An 11418-nucleotide genomic window follows, 5' to 3' on the forward strand; every position below is an offset into this window, starting at 1 on the left:
AGCTTTCAACAAGTTCTGATGGTTCTGCAATCTGTTTAGTGAGTAGAGCCTCAACTGAAGAAAGCTGGAATTGGCACAAGAAACTCTCTCATTTAAACTTCAACAAGATAAATGAACTGATCAAGAAAGATCTTGTGAGAGGACTGCCAAAATCAGTGTTTGTTCCTGATGGTCTTTGTGACTCATGTCAGAAGGCTAAACAAAGAAAATCTTCGTTCAAGAGCAAGACTGAATCATCAATTCTTGAGCCTTATTATCTACTTCATGTTGATCTATTTGGTCCAGTGAATGTCATGTCTATTGCAAAGAAGAAATATGCGTTGGTCATAGTAGATGAGTTCACCAGATACACATGGGTGTATTTCTTGCACACAAAAAGTGAAACTGCATCTATCCTGATTGATCATGTCAAACATCTGGATAAATTGATCAAAGATTCTGTGAAAATTTTGAGGAGTGATAATGGCACTGAATTCAAGAATTTGATAATAGAAGAGTTCTGCAAAAATCATGGAATAAAGCAGGAATTTTCTGCTCCTGGAACTCCACAGCAAAATGGAGTTGTTGAAAGGAAGAATAGAACTCTAATTGAAGCTGCACGAACAATGCTTGAAGAAGCAAAGCTTCCAACCTATTTATGGGCTGAAGCTGTGCAGACTGCTTGTTTTACTCAAAATGCAACACTCATTAACAAGCATGGAAAAACACCATATGAGATGGTGAAGAACAAGAAGCCAAATCTCAAATACTTTCATGTATTTGGATGTAAGTGTTTTGTTCTCAAGACTCATCCTGAACAGCTATCCAAGTTTGATCTAAAAGCTGATGAGGGAATCTTTGTAGGATATCCACTTTCTACAAAAGCCTTCAGAGTCTATAATTTGAGAACAAAAGTGGTCATGGAATCTATCAATGTCTCTTTTGATGACAAGAAGATCACTGGACTTGAAGATTGCATTGATCATGATAAGCTGAGATTTGAAAATGAAGATTCATATTCTGATACCTGAAGTCCTGACAGTCTAAGTCCTGATACTGTAAATTCTGATGGATTAAACTCTGATGTTATTGAAACTGTGGTGACTACGTCAAAGGAAGATGCACCAATGCAGGGGGAGCATACTCAAGATATTATCACATCTCAAGAAGCATCAGAACATACATCTGGCTCTTCAAATTCTGATTCGTCAAGTTCTGATAAGCCAAGTACTGACAGTACTGAAAATCTAAATACTGAAGGATCCAACTCAGAGAGCATAGTTTCAGGGGGAGCATCAGAAAATGAAACCGAAGACAGCATGAATCATGGGGGAGCATCCAGTTCTAGAGAAAATCTTCCATCTGCAAGGAAGTGGACAAAATCACATACACCTGACTTAATAATTGGAAATCCTGAGGCAGATGTCAGAACTAGAACAGGTACTTCGAATGAATGTCTTTACAATTCTTTTCTCTCTCAGTCTGAGCCAAAGAAAGTGGAAGAAGCTCTTCAAGATGCTGATTGGGTGCAAGCAATGCAGGAAGAGTTGAATGAATTTGAAAGAAACAAAGTCTGGACCTTAGTGCCAAGACCCAAGAATAGATCGGTTGTTGGTACAAAGTGGGTATTCAGAAACAAAACTGACAGTGATGGCATAATTGTAAGGAACAAGGCAAGGCTGGTTGCAAAAGGATATTCTCAACAGGAGGGAATTGACTATGATGAAACATTTGCTCCAGTTGCTAGGTTAGAAGCCATAAGGATATTCATGGCTTATGCTGCTCACAAAAAGTTTACTGTCTTTCAAATGGATGTGAAAAGTGCTTTTCTCAATGGAGAATTGGAAGAGGAAGTATATGTTGAACAACCTCCAGGCTTTGTAGATTCCAAACATCCAGATTATGTCTACAGGCTTGATAAAGCACTTTATGGACTTAAGCAAGCTCCTAGAGCATGGTATGAGACTTTAGCTCAGTTTCTTCTGGAAAGTGGATTCAACAGAGGAACTATTGACAAAACATTGTTCTATCTCAACCATGGCAAGGACTTACTTTTGATCCAGATTTATGTTGATGATATTATTTTTGGGTCTCCAAATGACAAACTTTGCAAAAAGTTTGCCAACCTAATGCAGTCAAGATATCAGATGAGTATGATGGGAGAACTTAGTTATTTTCTGGGCCTTCAAGTCAAGCAGAGTGAAGAAGGAACTTTTATTTGTCAATCTAAGTACACCAGAAACTTGCTAAAAAAATTTGGAATGCAAGACTGTTCAAGTGCATCCACTCCCATGGCCACTGCAACAAAACTGGATAAGGATACTGGTAATTCAGTAGATATTACTGATTACAGAGGTATGATTGGCTCACTTCTCTATCTAACTGCTAGTAGACCAGATATCATGTTTGCTACCTGTCTTTGTGCAAGATTTCAAGCAGATCCAAGAGAACCTCACTTAACAGCTGTAAAAAGAATCTTTAAGTATCTTAAAGGAACAGCTGATCTAGGATTATGGTATCCTAGAGAATCAGATTTTAAATTAATAGGTTACTCAGATGCAGATTTTGCAGGTTGTAAAATTGACAGGAAAAGCACAAGTGGTAGCTGCCAATTTCTTGGAGGCAGGTTGGTTTCTTGGTATAGCAAGAAACAAAAGTCAATTTCCACATCAACTGCAGAAGCATAGTATATTGCTGCAGGAAGCTGCTGTGCACAGATTCTCTGGATGAAGAATCAGTTACTAGATTATGGGTTAACGTATTTCAAAATCCCTATTTACTGTGATAATCAAAGTGCTATTGCTATGACAGGTAATCCAGTTCAACACTCTATGACAAAGCACATCAGCATCAGGTACCATTTCATCAGGGAACATGTGGATGAAGGTACAGTGGAATTGCATTTTGTTCCCACAGATCAACAAGTAGCAGATATCTTCACAAAACCACTGTGTGAAGCTACCTTTTCAAAATTGGTAAATGAACTTGGAATGATTTCAGGTTCTTTCTCTAAATCTGCTTAAACTTGTTCTATGTTATCAGACTTTATGATCAGTATTTACAGAATTAATCTCTTTGTTTATTCTGTGCATTAATTGATAAATGTCTTTAAGTACTGACTGTTGTCTGATATATGTTTCTAAACTCTGATAAGTGATATGTCTGTTTCAGTAACTATTCAATCCTATGAGGATAACTGTGCTAGATACTGACCTACTAGTCTTCAATAAACAAATGATCCCATGAAAGAAGTAATTATTTCTGTGGAAATCTTATGACACAAGCAAATTCTGATAACTGAGCTTAGTTAAGTTTACTTTGTATATCTTATTACTAAGTCACAAATTAGAATAATGCTACTCATCTGTTTAAGTTCTGATTCTAGTAAAACTGCTGAATGTACTAAGTGCTGATAAACCTCACTTATCAAAAGAAGAAGAACAATAATCAAAGAATAATATCAGGTACTCCTTTGAGATCTAGAGTAAAAATGTGAAAGGGACGACCCAAGTGCATTGCTGGTATTAAGTAAATATGCATTAGAAAAGCAAAATATTTTCTTGGTGACTTTTCACACTCTATGATTACTGGAGAAATACTCTGATAATAGCATAAATTCTGATAAACAGTCGTGACTCACTTACACTGAGAAGCCTCTGTAAAATAGAATTTCAAAAGATGCATAAAATTAGCACAAAAACAGTAGAGGTGAACTCATGCATAACTCATTTATCAGTAGGTTTCAGGATAATGGCAGCTCTTTAGCAAAATTTTAATTATGACTTATTTCTAAGATGTACTGAAGTAGATCAGACTTTACTCTTTATCTGTTATTTAGCTTAATGCACACACACATCACTCCATATGAATGATGAAATTTCTGTGGTGGTCTATGTTATTTTAGATCAACAGTCATTGTCACTTTTGCACAAATTCTGAGGACAAGTTCTAGTTACACGTTCTGATGATTAAGTTCTGACGTTCATAACTAAGAACTTGTATGAGTATTTACTAAGATAGATATTCCTTGTTCGAGTTAAGACATTATGTTCTGATGACTGTTAAGTTCTGGTATAGGTCTAAGTTCTGATTTTTCAGTCTAACCCTTTACTTGACTTATCTGTGAGTAAAATTTGGTAACAGTCTCAGATTAATTTCGAAATATTGAAGTGGAAGATTAATAGTCTATGGTTAAAACATAATGGCACTCGTCCTTGAACAGTTCACTCTTGTTACATGTGTACATTCCTTTTCCAATGACTGTTATTCTTTTTCAAAGTCTAGGGAGACGAGGTAGAATTAATTCTACCTGTCTGCATTCAATATCTTTGTGTCTCTTGGCATTCTCATGCCTATATATGCAACCACTTCACATTAGTCTTCTCATCACACTTGTATCACAAATTCAGTCTTGTTTTTCATTTACTATCACAAATGGCTGAATTTGGCTGGTTCTACAATTACGGTGATGAGACTGTGCATGTCTTTTTGAATGGAATTTCAACTCCCTACCATATCACCAACATCCCTCACAATCTCTGGATTCAATTTCCAGAGGTTATCAAACGTGATCTGGTGGCCGTTCGAAGAGACCTTCACCTTCGTCGTATCCGTCAGCAAGAGCGAATCATTCGACTCGCTATCTTGTTTGTCGAAGATAGGAAGAGGAGGATGACTTAATCTCATCTTCTTCCTGTTCTTCTTCATCCTCAGCTTTGTCAGGCTTCTTAGCTAAGACTAAAGCTGTTGACGTTAGGATTAGAAGCTTAGGGAAAATCTTGTATTGATGTAATTTCTATTTCATATATGTATTGACTTGATATATTAATGAAAATTGTTTTTACTTCAAGATTTTGTCTCTGAGTTATTTTATCTGTGTTGTTAAATCCTGCTTGATATTCTGATGACCATTTAAATTTTGTCTTTATTTAAGTTCTGATTCTTTGTCAGCACTTATTCATCGAAATTATCTCGGTCATTTTTAACATGATTCATTTTCAGAATATTAATGTTGCAGTGAAAAACAATTCAATCAGTGCTAACGGTTTCAATTTTGAATTAAACCTGTGTCTCTTGATAACTGAAATGGTTTTTTCCTTGAAACAAGGCAACTGGATAAGTAATCATTCCTGTTTTCTCGAGCCCAGTAACTACCCGTTATTACTGCATGTCTGACAGGTGTCCAACGGTAACATTCTTTTTTAGAGTATAAGAACAACAGAGAGAAGATTTCTTTAATCTTTTACTTTCTTTATACTTTATCTCTCTTCTTACTTTTACTCTCTTTCTCATTCTTTCTCACGTTGGTTTTACATACAGACATTATCTCACACACCTAACAGGCATACTTGAATTTCAATATTTTTTCACATGGCACCAAAGGATTTAATCATTGATGGAGCAAAGTTTGTTCCAAACAACTATGCTGCAATTCTTGATCATGCTGAAGCTCCATCTGAATTGCATTTTGTGCAAGATCTTCTTGCACATAGTGAGGTTGGGTACGCCTTAACTCAGCCTGAATTATTTTCAAGTCAACAAGTTCTGCGGTTCTGGAGGACTGGAGTTTATGATGATAGTGGTAAATGAGGAACTCCCAGTATTATCTTCCAAGTGGGTGACTCATCCTATGTAGTCACTCCTGGTACAGTACGAAGAGCATTACATCTTCCAGAAGATTGTACCTTCTCTATACCAGAGGAATCAGACCTTCGGGGGTTAATGACTGATTTGGGATATGAAAAGAGTCTGACGAAACTTGGACAGTTGAAACGGGCTAATATCAGAAGAGAATGGAGTTTCTTCTTCGATTGCATCACCAAGGCTTTTGGCAACAAGTGTTCAAATTTTGATGCCATCCCAATTCTGAGTCAGCACATCGGGTATGCTATTATCCATCAAACTCATTTTGATTTTGCAACTGGAATAATTGGTTTTATTGGGGATAGGATGACAGAGGATCGAGATGTTGTTTATTTTGCTAGATTCTGTCAACTTATTTATACGTATTGTACTGCTGAACCCCAGTTAGTCAGCACTCAAACCCCACCTTTTAAGGTTGCAAAAAGGTACTTTAACGACCTGATAAATGCTGACACAAAGAAATCAATGGTGAGACAATTACAGATTCCTCAGTCTGTGAAACAGATTCTGGTAAATGCTGATCCAGCTACTTACAAATCTGTTTACTCAAATGTTCAACCAACTCACCATAACCAAAATCCATCAACCTCAGTCCCTACCTCTCATTCTACTCAACCTACCCTCAGAACTTATCTCAAATCCTATCTCTCCACTTCACAGACTGCTCAACCTTCTTCTTCAGCACCTACTGTGAAGCCTACATCCTCTAAGCCAAAGAGAACAAAGACTGTTCCTCAAACATCTCAGAAGAAGAGGAGGATTACTTTGAGAGATGAATCAGATTCTGAGGATCAGATTCCCTCTTCAGAACCTATGATTTATGAAGCTGAGAAGGCAACTTCTCAGAAGGATTCTGCAATTGGGGGTTCTAGGCTTCTCAAGAGGCTTAGACGTATGACGGTTCCTGCAACTCCCAAGGAATCCAAATCAACAAGGAAGTACAAGAAACAGAGGGCACAGAGGCCAGTTTCAGATGATGAGGAGGAAGCAGCTAAGGAAGGGGATCAGGAATCTCTGATCTCACAAGACAAGGAATTTGCTCCAGTCACTTCTTCTCCATCAACTCCATCTCAGGAACCTGTATCTGACAAGGCTAATTCACCTTCTATATCTCTTGTTGATCCAGGCACAAGTGCTGAAATTGATATTCAGAACTTGGTTGTGCCTGAAATACTTCTCTTAGAAGCTCCAACAGCAAATAATCCTTCCACAACACCTGTTACTGATGCTGTTCAAACTCCTGAGTTATCACTAACACCTTCTCTGCATCAAGATGATGATCAGATATTAGGTGAGCATCAGGATATGGCTGTTGATCAGAACTTAGTATCAGATCAGCAATTAAGGATGTTGAAGCCTCCATTGCTACTCATACAGTTGTCTTATCAGAAGATACTGATTCTTTAAGTTCTGATGCTGCAAATGTTGGAGATACTGGTGAAGCTGCTACAACTGTAGATGCTGATGAAGCAGGTCCTTCAGGACATACTCCTCCACTGACTCTTCCTAAGTCTGAACTGCTAAAGGAGTTTGTTATCAGGGATGCACCAGTACCTTGGAGTGAAACTCCTGCAGGTCAGGAGTGGACTAAGGAATGGAACTCAGTTTCATGTGTTCCAAATGCTTTACATCTTGCTGAGCACTTGACTAAAGCTGATGAAATGTTACATTCTGATGATTTTAAAATCCAGCTTAGAGTCACTGCATTGAGTACTAAACATCTACAAGGTCTTCATTCCAACACTCATGCAGAGCTACACAAGATTCAGGAGAACTTTATTAAACAGGAACAAGTTTGGAAACTTGATAAGAAAAAGTTCTTCCAACCTACCATTGACAGGGTTGCTTATATTGAGAAAACTCAAGAGAAGCAACAAGCTCAGATTGATCAAATTCTGACAAATCAAGCTTCTCAGCAATCGCATCTTACTGAAATCCAGACCTCAGTGGAACTACTTATCTCTCTTTTATTACCTGCTGATGCCAAAAAGGGGGAGAAGGTAATTAAGTCCAAATGCAAAACCAACAAGTCACTGCAAGGAAAGGATGATGGAAAAGATGACCAAGGAAACTCTGGAATGGGTGGTGGTCATAGTCAAGGTAGAAGGTTTACATCAAGACAAGCTAGTCACAGAACAAGTTCTGATACTGGGAAAAGAATAAGTTCTGCTGCTGGTAAAAGGATAAGTTCTGATGAACTTCTAGATCTTGATGAGGAAATGTCAAGACAGTTATTTCTTCAAGAAAATCCAGGGATGGACTTGGAAAGTTTAAAGGAAGAAGAAGCCAGACTTAAATCAGAGAAAGTCACATCTAAATCTGAAGCTTCTGGTAAAAAGTTACTTCCAAAACCTAAAGGCATTGTGATCAAAGAAAGGATACATACTGAAGAAACTTTGGCTAGATCACAACCACAGATAGATCCAAGATCCAAGGGTAAAGAAAAGGTTGGTGAACCTATCAAGCCTTATGTACCTCCTGAGGAAGAAGAAATTACTGATGGAAAAGATAATCTTGCTCTGACTTCAAGAAAAGTTCTTAAAACAACCTCTGACATGGCTCAAGTTGTTCAGAGTCAAGAAATTGTAAGTTCTGATATTCAGAAGAAGCAAGTAACCTCTGACAGTGCTCAAGTTAACTTGATATCAGAAAATAAATCTAAAACACTCCTACCAGGATTCACTAAAGCAAAACAGACTCAATCTTTGAAGGCTACTTCAAGTGGTTTTGAAGCAAGAGTAGTTACTGGAAAGGAAGCTAGAGATAAAACTGGATTGGGAAGTGCTGATGAAAGAAGAGTACACAACACTACCGATGATCCAACTTCCTTGAGTGAACCAGGTATTGGAGCAACTCCTGAGAGATTGAATCAACTAGAATCTGTACAGATGGTTTACCATACCTTCTTGAAAGAATACATCATGTTGTATTTCATGACAGATGGTAGGGTTTATCATATAAGACAAAATGCCATTCCATTGAAGTATTTTGAAGAATTGGAGCATGTATTATTCTTACTTCAAGTGGATGACAGAATAACAGAGACTGCTGCAAACTACTTAAAGGAACAGATTCAGAGACAGAAAAGACTTTATTCTGTTAAGTCTGACAGCAGATATGTTCCAAAGTACAGAAATCACAATGGTGATATTGTTGATATGAAGCCTAATACTGCACAGATCAGAACATATCTTGGTATTAAGGGGCTTGAATTCAATCTAGAGTCTAACAAAGCTTATGTCATAAGACTAGATCGGGAGTTGAGAAAAGCAAAGATTAATGATCTCAGAGCTGCAATATTTCAAACTGGTGAAGATATTGCAGAGCTTAAAGATGTCAAACGGAGAATGATTGATGAACTCAGATATGCTGAGAAATGTTTGTTGAAGAATTATCTCAGAACAACTCCTGACATCAGAGAGATCAGAAAATGATGAAGCCAAGTCGAAGATCTACAACTGCTTAAATTCTGATATTTATACAGATTGAAGTTGTTATCAGAAGTTGAATTGGTAAAAACTTTAAGGACTGTAAGTTGTAGTTATCTTGTCTATTTCTCATGCATTTGTACTTAATGTTTTTGACATCATCAAATATTTGTTAAACTTGTATATTTTGTTAATTTACAAGTTGGGGGAGATTGTTAGATATATTTGATAATGTCATGGCTAATATGTTTTATGTTTAGATTTCAGATCTTATTTGAACAGAACAAATCAGTACTTAACTGATCAGTACTTATACTGGAAGTCAGAACTTAAGGGATATCAGTACTTATGTTATCAGGAGATAGATATCAGAACTTAAGTGCTGAAGGACGATCAGATAAGGACAGTAGCTGATTAAAGTTAAGAAGATCAAGATAAACATAAGAAGAGATATGCATGAAGAAGGAATTCCGTGAAGAATGGAATACTTGGAATAGAAGATATCTGATTGATATATTTTAGGAAGCAGAATTATATTCCATATCAATTAGCGATTATCTTGTAACTGTGTAGTATATAAACACAGACATAGGGTTTACACTATAAGCGTTATCATTATCGAGAATATTATTTATTATAACCCTAGCAGCTCTCGTGATATTTTGTTCATCACTGAGAGATAACAGTTCCAGATTGTAACAGAGTTTATTGTTTAAATAAAGTTTGTTTTCTGTTACATAAGTTCTTGAAGTTTGATTTGATTGTAATAAACACTGTATTCACCCCCTCTACAGTGAAAGTGTGACCTAACATGTTACATGTTTATTCACAATCAAAAGTGTTTTAGATAGTTTACATTATAGATAATCTAACATGTTTTTAATTCGATAATGAGGTATAACGCTGATTTTATCATAAGCATAAATTGGGTAATTTTATATTTTATAAAATTTAACTTAAGGTTGTGAAAGACTCAATCGATAAAAAAATAAATGATATTTCAATATATGAAAAAAGTCATCCTAATTATTATTATAGCGGAGTACTAGGAATTGCATTTGGTTTACAACCTTGATATTTATTTATTATTTATTTTTATTTTGGTTTTGAATTGTGTTAAGAACTATGTAGTGATGATCATTGCTTTTGTAATAGTAGATGAAATTAGGTTTATAGAAGTCGTCTATGTGTTGGTCCATGTGTTAGCGTGTGAAAACAGTTATGTCATATAGATGTTGTTTCGGGGGATTACTTTTTAAAAAAAATTAAAATTATAAAAAATTATCTTCAAATGTTTTTTATGGCAGGGTAGATTTATGATGAATACATCTTATAATATTTTTATGTAGCATGCCAATTTTTTTTGCTAGTCTTCCGGAAGGACCGTGTAGACCCCACCAGAGTAAGAATGGTATTTCAATATGGAGTATTGGCTAATTTAAGGAATATTGTAACTTTTGTTAAATTTTTTAAGTTTTGATTCATACTATTTAAATTGGCTTGTTGATTAATATTAGTTTGACAAAGATAATTCAGCATCGAATTTTATAAGTACGCACAATCATTGTTCATTTCTATTTATTTGTTTTGTTAAAATTGTTATAATATTATTTTTTTTATTAATATTAAGTTTTTTTTTAATTATTATTGTTGGTGTCAAATGTCAATACACTAATTTATATGATACTTTTGAGTGTGTAAATTATTTTATATAATAAAATATTAAATTTTGTTGTGTTCTAAATTATTTATTTATGAGCTACATGTGTGATTTTAAATATCATCTTTAACCTAATATCATGATTAATATGTGATTTAATTGTTCATAGTTGGTACTTGTATTGATATAACTGTGTTTACGTATGTTTGTTACTAAAAACTGTCAACTATCTAATTAGTTTGGTAGACATCGCACTACAAGAACTTACAAGGTGCCATAATTTTGGGAAAAAAGTAAGTGCTTTAAAAAAAGCCTCACTGAATTAGCTCACCATTGCCCATGTACTTTGTTATGCTAGTTTAGGTGCATATCATGATTTTAGATATATGGAGTTGGATATATGGAGTTGTGTAGGGATTTTGTGACACCCCCAAACTCACCCTTCCGTGGATTTAGGTCATCAAGGTACCAAGCTTCACACATATGTATTAATGTTATAAACCATAATATATCATTCACTGTAGACGCCACTCCACAGATCTTAGGATCGAGTCACCACACATTCCTACTTATTATATACATAATAAAAAACCTACCACAAGTCTTATCTAATAAAAAACCTACCACAAGTCTGTAAGATAAGTTACAAGTCTGGGGAAAGTTATAGTACATTATTACATATAATCTTATATAGATATATGGATAACC

Source organism: Apium graveolens, chromosome 1 (genome assembly GCF_009905375.1).
Source record: "Apium graveolens cultivar Ventura chromosome 1, ASM990537v1, whole genome shotgun sequence".
NCBI classification, from domain to species: domain Eukaryota; kingdom Viridiplantae; phylum Streptophyta; class Magnoliopsida; order Apiales; family Apiaceae; genus Apium; species Apium graveolens.